We start from the raw sequence: 22,298 nt of genomic DNA, 5'->3' as shown, positions 1-22,298 counted from the left end.
ACGCAAATTAACTCATTAATTATTTTGCATTACATGGCACGCAAGGTGCCTCATGGCTATGCCTGTGTTTCATCCAGGCTCGGGGTCTGCGAGCAGCGGGGACACAGCCGCTGCGCTCGCTGGGCTGCCCAACCTCCTGCCGCTGCCTTGGGGACCCGCTGCTCCCGCCTGCAAATACCGATGCTCAGATGTAAATAACGACCAAACCTAACCCGAGCACTTTGAGGTCACTACCTAAGAAATTTCTTGATTATTATGCTTTGAGAAAAATCTTGCTGCTAGTGTTTAACTCCAAGATACTGCTTCCACCAAAATCATCATCAGAGTTTCGTTTAATTGGTGTAGAGTAGGCTGTTAACAGGAAAGGATAGATTTCTATAGTTTAATAGCACAGGATTTTTATGAACAGGAATGAATTTCACCCTAGGGCAGAGAGATTACCCAGGGAAATAATACCACTTTAGCTCTATTTTTGAAGTCTTTGATATTCTTAAATGGTGCAGTGGCTGTTAGCTCCCAGTAAGGATGAATGTCTACCTTTAACCAAAACCTTTCCATCCTTATCCCTGTATTTATGTGCGAGCCCTTTGCATGCACACATGGAATCCAAGACAGACCAGCAAATCTTTTTTTTTTCTTTTTTTTTTTTTTCTTTTTCCCATGTTGATACTTGCACTGACTTCACTTTTGCTGGAAAGGTAAAAGCAGATCAAAAGTTGGTATTTTTCTCTGTTTACACCTTAGGCAAGAGAGCTTTGGCTCTCTGCAGTTGACTCGGGATAGCTCTGTGATCTACAGATGGAAACAAAGGGAATTCCATTCTTCCTTCTGCAAGAGAGTTTGGCAAGAAGTGTCTACCCTCTAATAAGAAGCCCAGCAGCTAATTGAAGAAACAAAAAAAGGCTTGAAAGGAAAGGAAAGTGGATAAAGGTATGGAGCAGCTCAAAAGCACATGCTGCATTTCAAAGCAAATGGCATGCAAAACCACTCCATCTGCTCTTTACTGCAAGCTCAGTAGCTCCACCCGAAGGAGACCTGTCCACAGGGGTTTGGGTGGTGGTAACAGCAACGTACGGAAAAGGAAAGCAATTAATTCAATGGAGGAAGGCATAATGTCAGCTGCATCTTGCTTTGCAAAGGCTGTGCTGATGGAGACAGGTGCTCTCGCAGAGCCCGGTGTCCTTGGTCTCCCTCCGTCCCTCTGTATCTGGCCAGCCTGCAAACGGGACCCCGTACGGAGCATTGCCTCTGCGAGCGGCAGTGGGGTAAGGAGGCTGCGGACCCCCGACACGGCGATCTCCTCCACGTGCCGCGCACCGCGACGCGGGGCTGCACGCCTCGTGCATGGTCACTCCTGTGTTCAGAGAAGCCGAGGGGATTAAAAGCAATTAGGGAAGCCCTGGCTTATCCTAATTGGAGCCAGTACTGGAGCTGGATTAGAGTCGTTATCGCAAGTTTTCCAACGCTGTCTCCCAACAGGCTCGCGAGTTTATTTCTGCCCTTCTCATTCTTTCCCCTTCTTTTCTCTCTCATCCCAGTGACACTCTTCACCAGGCTTTGATCTCGAGGACCCTTGTGCATTTGGTATTTACCTTCATAGTTGCAACATTTCGATGTAGATGAAGCATCTTGGAATTTTCAATATTTATAGCTCATTAACTCCTGCGATGAAATCCTTCTGCAGTTCATTACGCTCGGTGTTTAATGAGGAGGGCTTGCCGGAATTGCTGTGCCCGTCCCTTGGCGTATCATCTGACAGTTTTTCTATTGAATTAACTCAAGGTATGCATTGACTAAACATCTTTAGAACCATTGGACAAACAGACTATGTAATATTCATAAATTAATGCAAATCAGCTTCAAATATGTCAGACCAGCTCCCCTAGGAATCCCTGGACCTCAGCATGTTGTGACAGTTCTTGTTTAAGCAAATTTGGATCTTTCAGTGCGAATAATGAGAGTGCTTTCATCCTGAGCGGTATTACCAGTGAGACTAATGTGCCATTTTCCTTCTTAAAACTGTAGTCTCATCAGATATAAATTAAACCACTGGGAGAGGAGGAAAAGAAAATGTGAGTAGCATTTGCATGTATTGTCCCTCCTTTTCATCTGCTGCAAGAATCGCATCGTGGCGCCTTTTTAATGACAATACTGCAATTACAGTAAATGATTAAGCAGTCGCAGTCTTTCATATTCTGGGTTTTCAGACTTGGAGATTTTGTTACATGTGTAAATTATTTGCATGTGTTTGAGATATAATTAATTATGCACTGCTTGAAAGCCTTACGCCACACACTTCAAATCTTGCAGGTTTCCTTCCACGGATATTTCCATGTCCCTGGAAAGATTGCTTCAGGTGATGGTTGTTGCTGATGGCTGCTCAGGAGGAAGCTTCCCAACGCGTTTACAGGTAACTTTATCTACTTTAAAGGCTCGTGGAGGTTTGCTGACACTCGGCTCATCATCCACAGGAGCACGTAAACCCTGGGAGCTTCTGCGACCGCAGCGGTTGGGGTCTGCTTTGCTGCTGACCTCCCTCCTGCTCTGCTCGGGCACGCATCTTACTCTTCTGCCAGGGTGCAGACGCGCTATTTATTATTTCCACCGGTACTGGAAGAGTCCATCGAGCGACTGTCATTCGCAAGGGCAGCACCGCACTATATTATTTGTACTGAAAAATCTAACCATTACCATTCAAATATATCACTGCCCCTAACACGTCTTCCTAGCTAAACATGTTCAGCCCGCTCCAGCATGGTAGATTTTGTTTCAGATAGGAGATGTCCACATTTCTTCCTTGAAGTTTGTCTCCTCCACATATCAAAAAACGTTAACAAATAGGCATAATATATGCCCTGGGGAGCAGAGAAAGTTGCTTTTCTTTTTCTTGGCTGGCTTAATTCATGCTGGAGTTGTGTGACTTTTCATCTCTGCAGTTGGAGGAAAAGGCTAACTCACAGTGTAAAAGTAGTATGATAAATTGTGGAAAAATAACTTGCTGGCTTTCCTAAGAAACTCTCCTCTCCAGCTCCTCCTCTCACTGTACTCCTTCCAGCGCCCCAGAATTCATTGCATCAGTGCATGTTATGGCACCTTTGGGATGCGTTAGTCATAAGAATGGAGCTACTGGTGCTTTGCAGGCATGTTTTAACTTTGGCTCTCACATGAGTGCTCTGACACATCCGTGCTGCCTGCACGTCTGGGTAGCATTTGCTTGCGGGTTCCTCCTGAGATTCCAGACAACTCAAAAAAGGAAACATCTAATTTATATTTGCTAAGGTATGCGGGAGGTCCTTTTGTTATTCTTTGGTGGTGGTGAGGGCTTTGGGTACGGGGTTAACGTGGGACGAAGGCAAGAGCGATGGCTCCAACGGGAACTTCGGGGTCGTGCTTTGATGCCCAGCTCCAGTTCTGTCCTTTCTCTTCTGAACACTGCCGGATGGCCAGAGAGAGGGGAGACTGCGTTTGCTCAGCCAGCCTTGCTCGTCTGCCCTTATGTATTATTTTCTGCAACGGGAAAACTCAGACGTACCTTCTGAGGCTGGGGCAGCCTCCTGGCTGCAGTGCCCTGGCCCCTTGGCACGCTGCTCTCTGCATGGTGCTCCTGGTGATGCTCCCTTCCCCTGCGACCTACAGGCATCAGGGGCTGAAAAAATACAGCCTCCAGGAGTTTGCAGTGGCATCAGGAGGACTCGGGCTCGCTGCCCCGGCCTGACTGCTGCCGCCACGTACCAAATTGCCTGCGTAATTCTGCCCTTTGTGCAACAGATGGGAAACGGGCTCGATCTGATCCTGAGTTTTCTTCCTTTGAATTCATCGGGATCTCAGAATTCATCTGTAATTGCATGTAATTAATTCTCCTTACAGGGTGCTTTTGAGATGAGAGCTGATAAGGGAGTGCTGTACATTACAGTAAGGACGTTTTCTTCTGGAGGCAGGTTCTTTTGCTCTCAAATGGTGTAATCTGGACTAATTTCAGTAATTTCACGTTCATGTGCAAAAAAGTAAGATCAAAGCCGCCTCTCTGACTATCTGCTTTTGCATGTAAGTGTAGAAGAATTCCCGCTGTACCCTTGCGGGTTTAGTACCAGCCCTGCTTTGGAAAACTGTTGTTGTGCTTTTTAGGCCTAATCCAATGTAACCAGCACAGACTGGTCAAATATCAAGGCTTATTATCAAGCAGTCTATTGTCCATCAGCAAATACACCAAAGTCAGCAAGACTTTAAAATACCAAGGTGTTTTAAATTAAAATACTCGGGCATTACATGTATTTTCAGTCCTTTCCTGCTCCGAGTCATTTGCTGATGTTTTGCACGTAACCGCGATCATTTTATGCGAAAGAAGGGCCAGGCATGGTCTGAAGGAGAACTGTTCTGGCCTGTCCTCATTAAAAGTTCTCAGATTTAAGAAGCTGTAGCACAGAGTGCAACTTTTTTTAATCTTTCTCTCCCTCAAAATGAATGACCAGATAGAGATCTGGTGCACAAGCAGGGGAACAAAAATACATTAAAAGGGCAAAGTATTGTGGTTAGTAAAGGTTTTGTTAAATGAAATGCCGTTTTTGTTTTTCCCCTTGGGGAACAATGAGAAAATTCTCTTTGTACATATCTCTTTCTGAAACAAGCTCCGTGACTGGTCGCAACCTGTAATAAAAATGCCATATGCAAGAGAATATATTTAATATCGGGAAGGCAAAATAGAACGATATGATCTGTTTGGGGTTTGAAGGTAAATGTTTAGACATTTTTTCCTTTAAAATAATCTGTGATAGATGCTGGTTAGCTGACTGGGAAATGAAATCACAGAGGATTTATGCCATTAATGACAGGCTATGATGTCAAAGACATTTGGCCTGTAGCCATAACCTTTTGTGTGGCTCTGGTTGAATCTTATAAATAAACAGGACTGCTCAGCTGCTGCCTGGATAGGAGTCCCCATCACTTGGGAGCACAGAAAACTGGGCTAAGGAGAGCACTTAAAAATATTGAGCAAAAAACCGAGGGGAAGGGATGTCCTGCAAGAAGTGCTTTCTCCCCTTGGCGTCTCTGGTTTTATGGAGTAGGGCTTGGTTAATGTTTAAAGAAGCGCCACATTACTGAAATAACACCGAAACCAATCTCACTCTCTGAAACTCCACTATGTCATGTTGATTTGCAATTAATCAAAAGCCCGGACGCAGTGTCAATAGCATACATCACTGCGATTTTTGTTCCTCTCGTCCCATTTGCGATATAAAAGAGCAGGCTGGACTGGCTTTTACAGCCCTGCCAGCGTGGCACCCATCCTCGGCATCGGCGGGAAGCGGGGCACCGCTCACCCCGCCAGCCCGGAGAGATGCGGCACGGGCAGGTCTGCAGCACCCAGCCAGGAGAGGTGCAAAGCCCAGGACACCCCATTCCAGTCACTTCTGAAAGAAAACTGCAAATCTGACTGCAGAGAGACAGGGAAACCCTGAAGTATATATAACTTTCATATGTACCATATCTGTCCCCTTAAGGAGCTTACAGGCATCATTTTAATCATTTTTTGCCAGATAACACTCAGGATTTGCTTGCAGCCATTTGATACGTGGGAGCGCTTCGTTATGTTGTTATTGGTGTAATTTTTCTTTTCACACAGAGCTATTTTCCTTTGGTATTTTCTCCTCGGGGAGCTGTGCTGCTAACGGGTCGCCAGGCGCCGGACCCTCAGCTGGGTGAGGTTGAACGTCACCCGTTTAAACCTTCTGAAGATCCAGGTCCTTTTATTACCACGTTTACCAGCACCGCGCTGTAAGTGTTACGGAGCATCTTTCAAAGCCTGAGCTGAGGAAGCTCGGTGTCCCGCAGGTGTTTGGTTCCTGAAGCCCCGGTGAGCTCAGCAGACCCCGGAGGTCACACGCGATGCAGCTCCGTCCCAGCCCTGGGATTCGCACGTGGACCTGGCAGGACTGTGCGGCACACGGGGCCAGGGAGCGTTCCTGCAATCGGGCTCGTGACTTCCGAAACAGCCCTTCAGAAACCCAGGTAGCCGGGAGCGCGTTAGCAGCCTAAAGGTTGTTCTCGCTGATGCCAGGGCTGAGCAGCCTGCCAACAGCCACCAGGCTTTAAACCACGTTTGGTTTCCCTTCTCCCCTTCTCTTGCGCTGAACGATGCAAAGAAAAATCATCAAGAACGCAGGAAATGTTTTGTTGCAGCAGCGTTTAGATCCAGCCTGCGATTCAGCGGAGCCGTGCATGCGCAGGGGCACCCAGAAGTCAATCCCTTCTCTTCACTGCAGGCTGAAAACCTCCCCAGGGAAACCTGCTTTATTGCGGAGAGCATCGGCGTTGGTTAGGGATCTCGCTAAGGGCTGATTCGGCAGCATCCCCGGTTTCAGAGGGGACCAGGACCAGCTCTGCCAAGTTGGAGGAGCATTAAAGCAGCGTGGGCTTGCTCCGTGCGGGGTTGCGCATCCACCTGCCGCGGCTCTGGGCACGGCAGCAGCAGCACAGCGCGGCACGGGCTCGCCTTCGAGCGCCTGTAATTCGGTCCAGATGTCAGAGCGGCTCTGCAGTTTGATGATTGTAATTCACTATTAACATATTTGTTTTATGACAAAGTAGCATCATTACAATTGTCACATTATTCTGTTTCTTTTTTCCCATCTCTTATTGGTAGAGACACTTATTATCATTTTAATAAGGATAAACAGCTTCCCTATGTCCTTTTCCAGTCCTAAAAATACAACACTGTATTTTCCAGAGGAGCTTGTGATTGTAGATTTAAACGTTCAAGTAGAATACATTAAAATTCCCCTGACATCAAGGAGAAGAAGGGAGTCCTGATACCCAGGGGAAGGTAGGGTGCTTAAGCTGAATTATAGCAGTGTAATTATTGGTATCGTCAGATCTTACAATTTATGACATTATTTTTAGGCACTCATCCAATTCACAAAAATATCTCTAAAATAATTTCAAAAGAACTTCACTTGAAGACTGTTTGTTTTGGAAAAATATAAATCATTGTTCCGTTTAAACACATCTCAGCTGAGAGCGCAATAATATTTTATTTGTGTTGAAAGAAGGTAGGGGCTTATTAAATATTAATGTGTGGTTTACAGCATGGGTTAAAGTTCCTCTCTTAATATGTACTGTAACTTTGCCCAAGAGACTTCATTCCTGAGGGAGTATAAGTTTCTGCTTACGGGACTTGAAAATAAAGAAAAAATTTATTCATAAGGTATAACAATGCCAATGTATGGGATGCTTTCTGTTCTAAATTCCACTACGTTTTGAACATTAGTGATAATTAACGGCACGAGCTAATTAATGGCAGTGTATAAACACGACAGCTGGCGCGGAGCTTTGCTGAGCACAGGTAGTGTGCTCATGGCCAGGGCAAAAGGACCTGACTCATTTCTGCCTCAGGCTCTTAGTTTTAATTCCCCTGAGACTGAGAGAGGCTCCAGCAGTTGTGCCGAGGTCAGACCACGACATTACAGACTGAAACTCCAAGTGTCTGTGGTCAGAGAAAGGAAAGAGATGGAAAATGCCAAGGGGTAGGTACCGGGAGAGAAAGATTTAGCGAACAGGGGAAAAGCGGATCCCAAATCAGGGTAGGTGATGCGCAGAAGGGAGTTCTGAAGAAAGGTGAGTGGGAATTGTGTCTTTCAAAGGCTCTGGAAACCAACTGTAAATTATGAAAAATGCAATGGGATTCCAGCTTTGAAATCATGCAGGGACTTTGGCAACTATAACGTGAAAGTCTTTGAATCCACAGAGATGAGGGAAAAGCTTAAGGAGATTTTTTTCAAAGGCTCGACACAGAGGTTGGTGTTTGTTGAATATTTACCAAGAGTTTTGAGAGCACAAAGACAACATCCATGCTGGTCCAATGGCCATCAGCCATCTCTGGGCACAGGGGGGCTGTGTGACCCCATGGTCGGTGGCAGGGGTCCCCGGGTGAGGTCACACTCGCTTTGGGCTGTGGGGACTCTGAGCATCCCTCCCTCCCAGCCGCGAGACTAAGTCCCACGGGCTGCGGCACCGAGGAAGCGCCAGAGAGGTCCCAAGTGTGTTTGGTGCACCTTTGGTTGCAGTGCAGTTGCTCCAGAACAAACTAAGATGTAATAGCTGGGTGTTTCATTCATTTTTGGAGATGTTTTGAGCCTTATCTAATTAGAGGCTGTGAGACATCCTGAGACAGAAGAGAACACTCATTTGTGAATGGAAGGGAACATCTTATTATTTACACTGCTTTATACCACAGACTTGAAGGGGAAAAAAAAATATCTCCTTGAAGATGAGATAATCCTGGTGGAACAATCCTGTAATATCTGCTGAAAACTGTGTGCATGACTGAATTGTGAACTTTCAAATGGGAACGTTTCAGACGTGTGCAGTGTGTTGCTCTAATTTAAATTCCTCTAATTCTATTCTTGAAGTTTTTGGTCCTTTAGACGTAAAAGGCAGGTCTGCTTATTCTTTGTGCTTGGGAGAGGAGACAAGACCTTTATAGTCTCAAAATGGGATTTTTTTTTTTTTTTTTCCTTAAGGAAAAAATGTAATTGCATGCAAACTGCAAACCCCTCTAAACAATTCTCATCGGTTGCCTGAAGAGTCCCTTGGCTGAATTGTAAATCACTATAAAGTGCACCAAAAAAAAAAAAAATTAAAAAAAATTGGGGAATAAATGAGTTTTGGAGCTGTCTAGTCTGGGGTTCTGTAAGGTAATTAAATCAAGGAGACTTTCTGATCTATAGAAGGGTCAATGTAACAGGGCAGTGCTTTGAACCATGGTCTCATTAAGACACAATTGCCTTCTTCGCCTCTCAGACTGTTTATAACAGAGGGCTTATTCCTAAGCAGTCAATAACTGGAGAACATAAATCACAGCACAGAAAGAGTTATTCCCGGTTTATGGGCCAGATCCTCAGCTGGTATAAATCACCATTGCCCCAATGATGTCACCTCAGCCATGCTTTATTTATACAATCCAAAGTTCTGTCTCATACTGTTCTCATTTTATTGGCTTTTATTGACTCATTCTGTAGGCACAGATTTTCATATATAGAATGAAGGTGGAGATAATTGAGGTATGTGAAAAGTAATTTTGTAAAATTTTCAAGGGAAAATCTGAATCGTTCTCTTCCTTCCCCCTTCATTTTATTAAAAAATAGTTACCACGTGAATTTTTGTCAGCTCATAACCATTTTCCTAAATACCACCATGGTCACTTCACTCACTCCCTTTTGCAAAATGTTCCAGTGGTCTTTGTATGATTTAATGGTCGTGCTTCCAGGTTTTAATTAAATTGAGAAAGGACGTCCCCAGGCTCAGCACCGACAGAGGCAGCGATGGCACCAGAGCTCAGGTCCATTACCGTGCAGGGGGACGTGCCCACGTGTGTGCAACACCAGGGTACCAATGCTGCTGTTTGAGAACCCTTCCGTTACCCTGAGCTGAGTGTTGGGCTATAACAGATCACAGAATGACGAATCTGCAAAAATGTCCTCCAAAGCTGAAGATGAATCTGCAAAAATCTCCTCCAAAGCTGAAGAGCAGCTTTGGTCCATTCGCTGAGCTGCGGAGCTGTATAAAGCATGCCCAGCAAACCTCCTCCTGCAGCCAGGGAGCCGAGGTAAAGGACAAAAAATCTGCTTTAAATGCTCCAGCACCAATTTCAAATATCCCCCTACCCCAACCGCTGAGGCAAGCCAGCTTTGCTCCTCTCAATCTCAGCTCAGCATCATGCCTGAACAGCATAGCGTAGGCAGCTGGATAGCAAGCAGCAATGTTCCTCCAGCCTACGGAGCTCCTCTAACAAAGCATTATTACTAATAACTAATTAACCTTACAAAAGATCCCTTCTGGTTTTGTTCCAGTGGTTGGTGTGAGCAAAGCTGGCAGTATGAAGTCATTTTTATATGTCCTGGTTGTATTTCATCATGCTGATGTCAGGACTGATGTCACCAGTGTCAATATGGTATTTATGAAGCTGGAGATCAATATTAAATACTGGATTTAGGATCCATTGACAGAGTTGTAGCTCTGACTGCATTTGACCTTCTTTGGCTGACAGGGAGCCAGAGGGGTTTTTCCATGTCATTCGGTTAAAGGAGTTTCCACTGTCTGGCTTTCTCCACCCGCTACTCCATACCGCACTGACAACATTCATTTGGAATAATAATAAAAAAATCTCTGAGGAAATAGTAAAAATTTATGAAAGTAATCTCCAGAGAGCAAAACATCAAACCAGCAAAGAGACTGAATATGAGAAAACAGCCAAGGAGTAATGTGAAAAATTGATGAGTAGAGTTGCAGATACTTGAAAACAATAAACAAGTAGAATCTACTTAATTTGGGATGATTGTAATGTTGTTTCTCTGGGTTAAAACCGCCAACTTTTATATCCATCTGGGAGTTTGGCACTCAGATAACGGCATGTCCAGGCATTTCAGTTCTCTGCTGTTCTCTTTGCAACACACAGAAATTATGTCCACTATTTTTTTTTCCATGAAAAATTACCAGCATTTTATTCCAAGCTGTTTCACAAATCAAAGCTGTCATTATAGCAAGGGTGAAATATTCATCAGATAGCCACACTGTCCTCCTCCGACCGCTCTCAGAGGGGGACAAACATATGTGTTTAAGAAAAAAATAATATTTTGTTGTATTTAAATACCTCTAGCTGGCAGAATAGGCATGTGCCTATGAAGAACACCCCAGCAGAGATACAATCTGCATGAACAGGGTACTAGATAATGAGACAAACATTTACATCCAAGCTCTGCTGGGCAGCCCTGCAAGCATCGCTTCCTTTCCTTCTGCCCAGCTTCTCCTCCAGCCCTCTGTCCATCTTCCTTACTCCGCTCTTGAACCGGGCAAGACAGACTTTATTCCCCTCTGTGTTTAAGATGACACCTATAGCTTCATCTCATGTGATTCTCCTGGTTGCTGCCATATAATAAAACCTCCAGAACAATAACCACTGATTTGTTTCTCTAAGCAGACTAAAGCCTATACATTTTCCTGATGATGGTTTACATATATATATGCACACACATATATAGGCTGTCTTTGTGCTCACCAGCTGTAAGTTCATCACCTTCACTAATCCATCCTTTTCCCATTAACTTTCTCCAACTCTTGCAAGTGATTTGGAAGACTGAAACCCTTACAGGTGGCAGCATTTCTTCCTGAACTTGTGATGGCACTTTCTCTTAACTTCCTCTTAGCCTGGAGATCTTTCTTATGCTCCTAATCTTCCTGAAACCATCATTTCTTATCCAAAGCTGCTTAAGCAGTTGGCGAGTAACGTTCATTTCCAGGCAATATGTGCGCAAATTTGGATGAGGGCTGGTTTGCAAACAGAGCTGCCTGTAATCCGGAATAAAATTAAACCTTAATCACTATGTCCCAAAGGAAAGATTTGTCACTGCCCAGCAAACGTGTATCTTAATAAAGACATTCATTCTCGCGGAGCACAAATCCATTCGTATCCACTGGCTTAAAAGGATGCGCATCTGCACACAGGAACTTTGGATTTTCCCCATCTGAAGCAGTATGTTGCTGTTTAGAGAGGCTTATATGTAAGCGCTGGGGACCCTTAAAGAAGGACCGTCATTATCACTGTCTGAATTACGTTAGCATCAGCAGGCCAGCCAGGGCTGGCTGTGTAAGGCACCTTTGTGGAAGGAGCTGCTGCCTGTGCCGCTGGCAGCCCGGGCACCGGGCAGGCAAAGGGCAGCTTCATCCCTGCCGTAGGAAAGGATCCGAGCTGCAGATGAATTAAAGGCTCTTTCTCTTGTGTGACACTGGACCGTGACAGAGGTTAGAAATCAACCTAGGTCTCCTGAGCCACCGCCCTGTGCACTAACCACAAGAATTTTTTCATCCTCTCCGTTTCTCAACTGCTAGTAATTACACTTAGAAATGCTCTGGAAGCCAAAACAAACAAGCGAGATATTTCCAGTGAGCTTTCAGTTTGTTATTAATCCTTCAAAGACGGTTTTGTCCACAAGGCAATACAGAAAGTTATCGTGTTGCTAAGCCCGCTTCTCCGCTTTGCGTGTTTGCGGCATCATTTCTCTCTGATGAGCGAATTTGCGTACAAGCTGACATCTCCCTTTTTGGACTGGACGTTTTTCTCTCTCACATGATGGGAAAAACAAATTCCACGCTGAATCAGAACACAGCCTGCACAACTAATATGATCTGGATTTGTTTCAAAGGACAGCGATTTTGGTCACTCAGGACCTACCTCAGAACCAACTGGAAGTAATTTTGTGCGTGTTTTTTTTTCCCACCTCATGAGCACAGCATGACAGTAAATATCCACAGATACTGCGTATTTGTTTTCTGCCTCAGATTTCCTGTTGCTTATCTCTAATTTTAAATAGAATCTGTGGAAAGAAATAGGCATTTACTGGTTTTTTTCTATACTACATTATATTTACATGGATGTGAAAATTCCAGCACCTACCTACTCATCCTGCACTGACTCACTGGAATGTGATTATCGCAGGTGAATCTACTGAAGAAAGTAATCCTTACTGACACTTGGCCTTTTTCCTTGGAGCCTGTTCATGCATGACCTCATGGAGCCTCACAAGAGTTGGCTGAAGACTAGGTGCAGTGTCCCTCTAAGTAGCAATATTATCTCACTTAGCATCATATTTTATAATCAACAGACGTTATCTGGGAGATCTAATTCAAGAGAAACCGATGGGAATATTTCAATTCTGCTATTGACTCTTCTACTCAAGCTTTGTAATTAATTCCCACTGCCTCAGGCGGGCTGTAGTAGCGGTGACAGATGAGCTGTGCTCCATGACAAACACAAGCTAAAGCCCAAGCTGCCGTGTTCAACTGGGCGTCCTATCCCACCACGGTTGGTGACTCTGCCTCTGCTTCTGCTGTCTATACATGGCTGCCACAGCCGTGGTAATGTAAAGGCAACACACGGTGATACGTTTCCCAGTGAGGATTAATGACTAAAGAAACTCCAGTCCATAGTAGCATGGCACATCAGGAGCCATCCATTTGCCTTTTCTTGCCCTGTCTTCAAGCTTTGCAGATTTCTAGGAATAAAGCATCTTATGTCATTCTCCAAAGTAGAACACTATAGCATGAAAGACTATTTCCAGCCTTTCAGGACAATCACTGAAGAATTCATTTAACGAGACTTCAACTTCTAAGGAAGAGATTGCTTACAGGCAGGTAAAAGTGGCGGAATTTCTGCGTGGCTTTGAAGACAGTGAGTTCATTCGTACAATTGAGATTTAGACCTAAAAGTCCTTTTGAAAAGGACCAGTGGCATTGTTAGGTTCTTTAATTAAAAATCTGGGCCACAGGGTTTGATGCTTGTCTGTTCAGTGGGTGTCAGGGTATTCCCCTAACCCAACCAAATATTACAAGTGCAGATCACATTGTATGGCAGAAAGTTCATCTAAGACTGGATTACAGCCAAATAAACCTTCTAAGACAAAATCTAAAGACAGGCTGATGCCCAGATATCTGTGTGGCCATTTAAACCCAGCCTACTGAACATGTTTTACATCAGAAATTATGACCTAGTGAAGCGTGGAGGTAACTCAGACGCCAATGTGTGTAAACACTGCTGGTCTGCCTCGTGGATGCACATCCAACAGAGTACATGCTGTCCGACCAAGCCTTCTTGGGTAGTAGGTAGGGCTGGACCTCAGCCAAAGCTTGAAGACACATAGATCAAGATTTCAGACTCCCTCTGTAAAGTTCAAGTTGGCAAACGGTGTTTTAGTGCTGGCTGATTCCTAGTTTTAACTACACTGGATAGATTGGGTATAGCTGCTATAACGCGCAGACTGATTGGCTCAAAATTATTTTTAAAAACTAAATTAACCAGATGATTTTTTTATCTGACTATAGGCAAGTCCAACCCACATGAAGAAAAGGCTAGAGCACAGATCAAACATTTCTTGGCCAACATGGCAATGCTATTAGGGGAGATTTCCAGCAACCTCTGTCACAAGTTGCAAGATATTTATCAGAAACAAATGGAGTTTGAAATTTCATGACATTTAATTTTTTAAGACAGTAATTGCCTATTTCCTTACCAAAATTAGAAACAGAAAATGTTTTCAAAAGTCCTGTCTCCAGCAACCTCTGTTGTAATTCATTTTCTTTTCTTTGCAGCTAAGGCATTGAGCCCCCTTTATAACAGAAGCCCAGTACGGTCTCATAACCGATGAGCTCAGTTCAAGTGCAGGCGCGGGCAGTGCCAGGAGGGGATCGTCGGGTCTCTTCTGCTGCTGGAGGAGCGAGGTGAGCATGCTTTCAAGAGAATGACTAAGGCAGCTGCAAGATATAAGTTTCACTTTATCACTCTCTCAAGGAGAAAACAACTTTGCTTGCCATGAAAGTCCTTCTGGAAGCTACAGTACTTGTACTTAAAAATTAAAGGATGGAAATGGGTTTTCAGTAAAGTTTGTTCCAGTTCACCACTCAGAAGCTGAAGAGCAGAAGGTGAATAATCGCTGTTTGAAATGTGTGTGTGTGTATACACACCATAGTCATAATCTGGACACAATCTTCCACAAAGTAACATGAAGAACCACGTGGACTACTTGCAGACTTGGGTTCTGTCTCAGTCCACCACATCCAGAGAGAGCAAGAGAGCGAGAACATGGACAGCTTGCAAGAGATGATCATAGGAAAAAAAAGCAGATACATTATGCAATTTAATCATCTTGCTGGTGTTGCTTCCCATCTCCTTACCTTGTCTTGGTGATACGCCCTACAAAGCTACCACCCACTGTAAACGGATGTGCAGGTAGATTGCTGTATGGCCATGTCCAGATGCATGTGAGTCCATCTGCCTGCTTGAGGTTTCTGTGAAAGATCTTGACTGTCACTGCAAATTGTTTTAACAGCTGTCAGGTCACCAGTCACTGCTCACTGCCTCCATTTGTGGTACAGGCATGTCTTCTGGGTAAAGTTTTAACTAGCACAATTATCCTTTGATGAATTTATGGTAGTAAGCCAACTTAATTTCAACTATATCTACCTTCCACCCCTTTTTGCCACATGGCCCAGGTGTAAACATTTGTAAAACGCCTCAGTAACTCTTAGAAATTATTGTACCACAGTTACGAGAAATTCCAGAGTCCCACATAAAATCGTGCTTGGAATGCAAACTAAAACTCTGGGCAAAGCAAATGAATTATCATTATTCTCACAAGTACTTCACGGATCTCTCCGTGCTCCAGAGATCTTGCTGTACCTTCTGAGGTTTCAGAAGGATATGAAATTATGTTGCCCCAAGCATGCATTGTATAACATTCAAGTCCCTGCAGCATAAACGTGGGTAAACACTGGAAGAGATAATTAATTGGCATAATGGCAGGACCTGCAGATCTGACTGATAGGAGTGGACAATGAATACATCATGTGTCTTCCTCTGAATAAGATCAGACTTGCCCTCCAAAACAGTTCCTCGAGGACTTAATTTCAGAGGAAAGTGTTTCTACTACTGAAAATACCCAGCCCTCAACACAATACAGCTAATTCAAGAGTATTTCTGATGCGTGGTGGCTGAAAGCAGAGGTAGTTTTAAGGAGATGAGGTGAAAATTAAAGTAATACATCGGGCATGACCATGTGGTTACATTCTTTTACCCTGCTGCTGGGCCATCAGTATCCCACCCTCGAACCCTGGATTTTCCCTTGAATGTTACTCTTTTTCTCTCACACATCTGTACCCTGCTGATCTATCTTCTCCTGGTCATTTTAAAGCCTGGCTCTTCCCCTTTACATCTTTTGTGGCCCCTCCAAATTTGAAAAATTGTGATCATGGCTGAATTTACAATAAAGAATATTACCATAGGGATCTCACAGCTTTGCCATGGACACGGTGCACATCTGCTCACACAGGATGCACATAGTTCTGGGATCTCGCATCACTTCTCGAGGCGGATCCCCTTTGCCAGGTGCTGGTGGCTGTTAGATGCTGCTGCATATTAGGATTGAAAAATCTGTTTTGAGTGGAGCGTGGGGAAAGAGCTGAGCAAAGACCCTGCTGTAGACTGTCAGAATCTGGGCTGCTGACTCTCCCCGCACCCCTCTCCCTCCCATGAAGCCTCACGCCGGTCACAGATGGTTTCCGGGTCCCTAATCCATGGACCAGCCCATGTCTCACAGATGGGGTCACTTAGCAGGAGAAAAAGGCTCAGGTCACGGAGCACAGCATCTCCCGTTACACGACCCAGACGCAGGCACGCAGACACTGATTGACCCCATGTGCAGGCATGCTCTGGGAACGGGTCCTTATCATGTCACCGAAGGTACGGAAGTCTCATGTGGTGGGAAAGTTGCATATTGAGAGGCCTTCTACCAATAAATCTGGTCTAAAATCTGAATCTAGGTTTACAACAGCTGAATTACATTCAACCCCTAAAATCCTTGCAAAGGCTTTTAGATGTAGGAAAACATCCAGTGGCTGCAAGGGTTACATTACACCTTGTGGCTGGGAAAACGTCCGGCAGCAGTCAGTTAGTCATGCAGTCTATAGCGTAATTACAGCCCCACAGACCCAGAGTATGTTTTGGAATTGCTCCACAGACACTGGGTAATTACTACCCTATAGATCCAAGGCTTTTCAAGGATTTATAGGACTGGCATGTGGTACACCCCGTGGAAAAACAGCAGATCGGGCATGATATAACAGGTATGATACTGTATATTAATTTCCATGGAAACCCTTGTGGGTAAACTGATGCAAGACCAAATGGAGCATCAACTAGCAATTGTGCCGTGATAAGTGAGCACTTGCTGATCAGTGTTCATGCTTGGGCTAAAGGTTTCTTGGTAGGGTCAGCTAGGATGAGATCATTAGTGCTCTTTGGGGAACGCCTCATCATACCCACAGGAGTTCTGTGGGAAGAAAAAATGATCACCCGTTAAGTAAAAATGTTAAAAGATTTTTACCAATTGCCTGCTGACAAATCAGTGGAACATTTGAGTAGTCATCTCTTGGTGCAACTCTATCAAGACCAGCAAAACCACAATGGATTTGGACTTAATTTGCCCCATTGCCTTTTAAGCAATTCAGTGTTTTCCAAATTTTTCTCTCTCTCATTTTTCATTTTTGCTGTGACTTTCCAGCAGGCAGCAGAGACAAGGTACATGCTGAGTGATCATCCTGTTCAGTTTTCCACATCTGACACTCCAAAAAAAAAAAAAAAAAAAATGTGGAGAGGAAAGAATGGTTTGCAGTCAGCGATAACGGCTCTGCCTGTTGCTGCCACGGGACATCGCTGACGTGAGGGTGTTGGTGTTAACGCACGTGGGCTGGATGGTGGCGTGCTGGGAAAGCAGGCAAGTTGGGTGGCAATGGACCACTGAAGGCAAAAGGGATGGGATGTGCAGAAAGTCAATGGCAGAGGAGGAACCGAGCACAGGCGAGGTCTGCGCAAGCCTCTGTGCAGCTGTCTGGATCAGTCCCGGGGCTGCTGGGGTGTCATGGCATACCTGGGCTGAGTTTCAAGTCGACCTCAACTGATTTATGGGCTGGATGGAGACCTATAAAACCTGCGGCAATTCAGCATGGGGGTTCTCTGTGAAACTCCGCAAAACTGTGAAACTCCAGCTGAGCTTTGTCCTGATTTTTCTGAAACTCGGATAAATGTAAACCAAAAGCCTCAACCCAAATACTGCCAAATTATGGGGAATGTGCCAAAATGAGGAGTATTTTTAAATATCTTCTCCTGTTTTGTGGCTGATGGGATGGGCATAGGGACACTAAGCAATAATCAGAGGAATACAAAGACATTGTTTTGTGAACTTTGTACATGACCTTTTCCACGAGGTGAAGTTATTGTATAAGACTTTCCTGTCTGAATGGGAAGGGAACGAGCGGGACAACACAATAAACTATCTCTCAGCAAATGCTGAGGACTCAATTGCAAGGGTATGGCCTAACTTCAAGGTCCCAGCCAAACTGAAACAGCTGCTGAGCCACAGTTGGGTGTAAGGCATCACAGGACCGGTCCCCCTTGGACCGGAGGGGCAGTCAGCAGGCCAGGGCTGTCCGCAAAAAGACAGTCTCCAGAAAAGTCTGAAAAACCTCAAATGCGTCTCTAACATCAGGGGATAAGTAAGCTGTAGGTAGAGAGATACAGAGTGATTTACTGCCCTTAAAATCTGTTTTCTCTTAAAAGTCTTTCTTCTAAATAAAAATCTTTCTTCTAAATAAATAGTACTTGGCTCAGATAGGGCCCTTTCTTTACTGTATACCAGTGTCATTGCTCCCAGAAAGAGGAGAACTGCAGGCAGTGAAAATAGGTCAGGCCTGCTGAGGTAATGGGGATAATTACCCTCACTCTGAGCCTGCAAACGGGAAAACAGTGCGATTTCTCCCCAAAACTCAGGATGCGGAGCTGAGATGCTGTGTGCTCCAGAAGCCCGGGAAGCGCTGGGGCAGGTGCCCACGCCGGCTCCTGCAAAGCATCAGCAGCTGGACCATCTGCATCGTCCAGCGCTTGGGTGGAGAGGGAGGGAAGGCAATTAACTCTTCCCCATGAGAGGAAGAGCAAGAAAAGCAATGTTTGTCAATAGGAAACATGAAAAAAAAACCCCAAACCCTCAACCCCAACTGTCCTAATTCCACCCATCAGATAAGCTAATGGAGCATTAACACTTCTCCATTTCACCCTTCCTGCCCTGCCCTGCAATTTGCAAATGGAAAGGACGCCTCTGCATCCCTCTGCTCTTGCTAAGCTGCCCATCCTATCCCACATTTATCTGCTGGAATCACAGCACAATGCACGTATCAGTTCCTGTTATTAAATCAACAAAAATGATGATGTTGACAAATGACAGCAGCTTTCTCCATCGTGGACTGCCGATGATGCGATGGTGACCCATCCTCCCTGGGGAGCAGGGACCGTGTCCATAGCTCTGGAAGCTTTGAAGGGTACGGTGATGGGGCAAAGGAGCGGATTGCCAGGGCTTCCCTCACTTATCCTGTTGGGTTTGTAGCCCACATCCTTCCCCATGTGATTGCACGGGGACAGGGAAGAAGCCATGACTTTCTAAGGGCCGCTGAATTAAATACAAAGCAGCACCTTCTCCTTTGCCGGGATACGAACAGAGCCGTTTCCCGGAGTGCACACATCTCTCCGTGAGTTCTCATGCCCTTTCGCTGGGAGCAAATGCTGCGATCGCATTATGCCTACCCTGCAGTCTACACAGGTCTATAAAACTCTGTCATGGCTTGAAGCTTGTGCATTCAAAAGGAATAAGTCTGTTTTTCACTGATTTGTGAAAGTTTAAGGTGAGAGGTGGTGTCACTTAGCCTCTGTCCAGCCTCCTTCCCCCAGTTCACAGCTCACTAAAGTCCAGGTTTTAGCCTGGATTATCTTCTAGAAAAGCATCCAGCCTTGCTGTGAAGTGATATAAAGGTCCGCTGACTCCCACAGTGATTTCTTTCCAAGGATTATGTCACTCTGCTGTTAAATGTGTTCACCTAATTTCTTGTTATAATTTTATAATCCGTAGCTTCCGGCTACTGATTCTTGCTGCGGCCATCAAAACGGAGCACAGTATTCCAGGATCAGCCTCTCCTGCCATTTAGGTCCCAGTATACTCCAACCTCTGTGCATTATTCTTCACTTTACTTGTTTTGTGATTACTGTCTTTGATGCAGAATGCATTGGACAAACATTGTAATTTGGAACAAAGTGATTGTGCATTGGTGCCCTTAGGTTATGAATTCCCTTTCACGTTTGAAGAATATCAACATAGGATGGGGACAAGTCCAGTCAATAGTCCTGATGGGTGCTGCATGAGTCGCTAGCACTGAGCACAGGGTTCCCTTACTGCAAAACACTCCATCTTCCCCCTTCGAAATACAATGGATGTAAAGAAAAGGACCCCACTGTGGTTTGAAAGAGAAGTGTTTTAAAGACAAGAGAGCTCTGTTCTTATCCTTACTGCTCCAGACATGTACCAGAGTGAAATGGAGTAGGGTATGGGGCCAAAATTAATATTATTTTTGGAAAGAAGTTGATCCTGGAAAGTAAGTACATGAAAGAGGAAGAGAAACATGGGATTGTTAGTTAAGGTCACTTTGAGGTCTGGCACACATGACCCGCAAAAGCCCAAAAGCTTTGGATCCAATCACCCCAAACAATGAAGGAATTGACTGTGATTACAGAGTTACAAGAGTGCACGGGGTAATTTAACAGTCGGAAATTGAATAAAAAAGGGCTAGGATATCCACAAACAAGATGTACTCTGCCATGTTATGAAGGGTTTGACAGCAGCCATAAGCACTTTAAGGTGAGCCTGCCGCTAACGTCAGCCTGCCAAGAATATGACCATCCTTGGGAGTATGGGAATATTGTAAACTGCTGGGACTCTGTGGCTGGGCACGTAACTCGACTTTCTCACCACTTCCTTCCTTCACAGTAAATGGAACAGTAAAAGAGAAAAAAAAAAAAAAGTGGGTATCTGGGTAGGCCAAATCCGCATCCAGTTTCCCAAAGCCCTTTATTAGAAAGTGCCTGAGTGTTTGAGCAGACAGAGCTGAGGCTACCAGGGAACTGAGGATGCTTCCCACTCCCCCACCCGTTAGGACATTGGGTATTTAATTAAGGTTTGGACCTGAGGACCTGTGGCTTGATTCAGCTCTGGGCACTTTCACCTGAGACTGGGTTATTTGCTTTGCTTTACTGTCATTTTATAGTGACGAAACAAACCAGTTATCAGAAAGACCCCAATCCAAGATGTTATCAGAAAGACCCCAAACCGAACTAACAAAGACCTGGGAAGTATAAACATGGCTCTGTCTTCCCCTCTGCTTTGGAGACGCTATAGACAGCCCTGGCTATAGAGTGAGGAAATTCGGTTTGCTGAAATACGCACTGAGGCAGCAATATATACTTGTATGAATCAGTGCAGAGCTCATCCCTGCCACAACCACCACATGGGAATAAATGTCAGAGCAACCTCTAAGGACAGACTCCTGCAGAGCTTATTTCTAAAGAGTGGGCAAGAAACCAATCTCCATAGAAATCCTTTGCTGCACTTTCTCCCCTTTTTGTAAGGCCCTGAGGCTAATTAGCACCTAGCAACACCTCAGGAAAGATGAAACTTCATTTAGGGCTCATCGCTTTGACACACAGTTAAAGGATCAGGGAAACAGAAGTCTTTTTTGGTATCTTATATCCCACAGACACAGCGTACCTGTAAGATGAGAAGAATATGCTTAGCTTTAATTAGCTTTCTAGAACTTGCAGACACATTTAACAAGCATAAACCCTGCCTATCTGGGGTCTGGTATCAGACTGCACTAGTCATTAGCTCTCGATGGCTTCTCTCTGGTTTGCTTTGCTGAAGCCTACTCGAGTTTGGAGGGGTGTGGGAAAGAAACCACTTTGCTATGCACAAAATAGGTAGGAATTAAATTCAGCTCTGGGCACTTTCACCTGAGAAGTGAAGGAGAAAGAGAACTGAAATATTAATAAAGTTAAATTTTATTTATATTTTTTTAAAAAAAGAAATAATATTATTATTGTAAGTATGCATTTGCTTTAAAGGTAATCAGCAATACTCCTAATGAGGGGATGAGTGGCGGTCTCTGTTTTACCTCCACGTATCCAACTTATTTAACTACGTATCAACATACCTGATTTTTCCTCGTGGGAGCCCAGCCACTGATGCCGCTCACAGACGCCGAGTGGGCATCGAGCTACACGAAGCTGCCACGTGGAGCATCAGTTGGAGCCCAGCAAGGTCTTGCATCGAAATCCTGGTAGTGCTGTGGCTTGGGTATCACCTCCAGTCTGACAAAGCCCCCCAGATGTACACAGCGTGTCTTGGTCAAGGACCTCAGGTGGGCAAATTTTGAGATGCACCATTCCAGTCCTGGGAACAACTGGACTAACTGGGAGCTGGAGTAATGATTATCGTAACGCGATGTTTCAGTCAGCCTTTAGATGTAAGCTGAAACCCTCTGCAATGGAAATTAAGCAACTCTATTTTAATTAGTTCCCTATGTAAATTTGAAAGAAAATTAGTTGTCAGGCTGTTGCATCGTGTTTCAGATTGAGCGGAATTACCTCTAACCTGAAAATAAAGCATTTACCACAGTGAAGAATGCTTCAAATTCCCTGGAAGAAAGTTTCTTTTTATCTTCTCTGGCACTAACTCTTTAAGCATTTTATAATTCCAGACAATCGCAAGCACTGAAAAGTGCAATATTTCTAGATATGGAATTGGCAAAGGAGAGAGAACATGCTTTTTAGTTTTTTCTCCTCAAACTTGTTTTTGTTGTTAAACTGAGCTGACAATGAGCTG

General features: G+C 44.6%; 1 long non-coding RNA gene across 2 annotated transcripts; it reads left to right on the top strand.

Moving 5' to 3' along the window:
• The first annotated feature begins 749 nt into the window (after positions 1–749).
• LOC142604363 (uncharacterized) lies at positions 750–4,059 on the top strand. Of its 2 annotated transcripts, none has more exons than XR_012838224.1 (3): positions 750–930; positions 1,539–1,782; positions 2,311–4,059. It is a non-coding gene; the product is annotated as an uncharacterized LOC142604363 (long non-coding RNA). The 2 variants fall into 2 exon arrangements; XR_012838223.1 differs by having other exon boundaries at positions 1,539–2,072.
• The last annotated feature ends 18,239 nt before the right edge of the window (positions 4,060–22,298 follow it).

The sequence above is a fragment of the Balearica regulorum genome, chromosome 18, assembly GCF_011004875.1.
Source record: "Balearica regulorum gibbericeps isolate bBalReg1 chromosome 18, bBalReg1.pri, whole genome shotgun sequence".
Classification (NCBI taxonomy): domain Eukaryota; kingdom Metazoa; phylum Chordata; class Aves; order Gruiformes; family Gruidae; genus Balearica; species Balearica regulorum.
The sequence above is the reverse complement of the archived record's forward strand: the minus strand, read 5'-3'. Positions and strand labels throughout refer to the sequence as shown.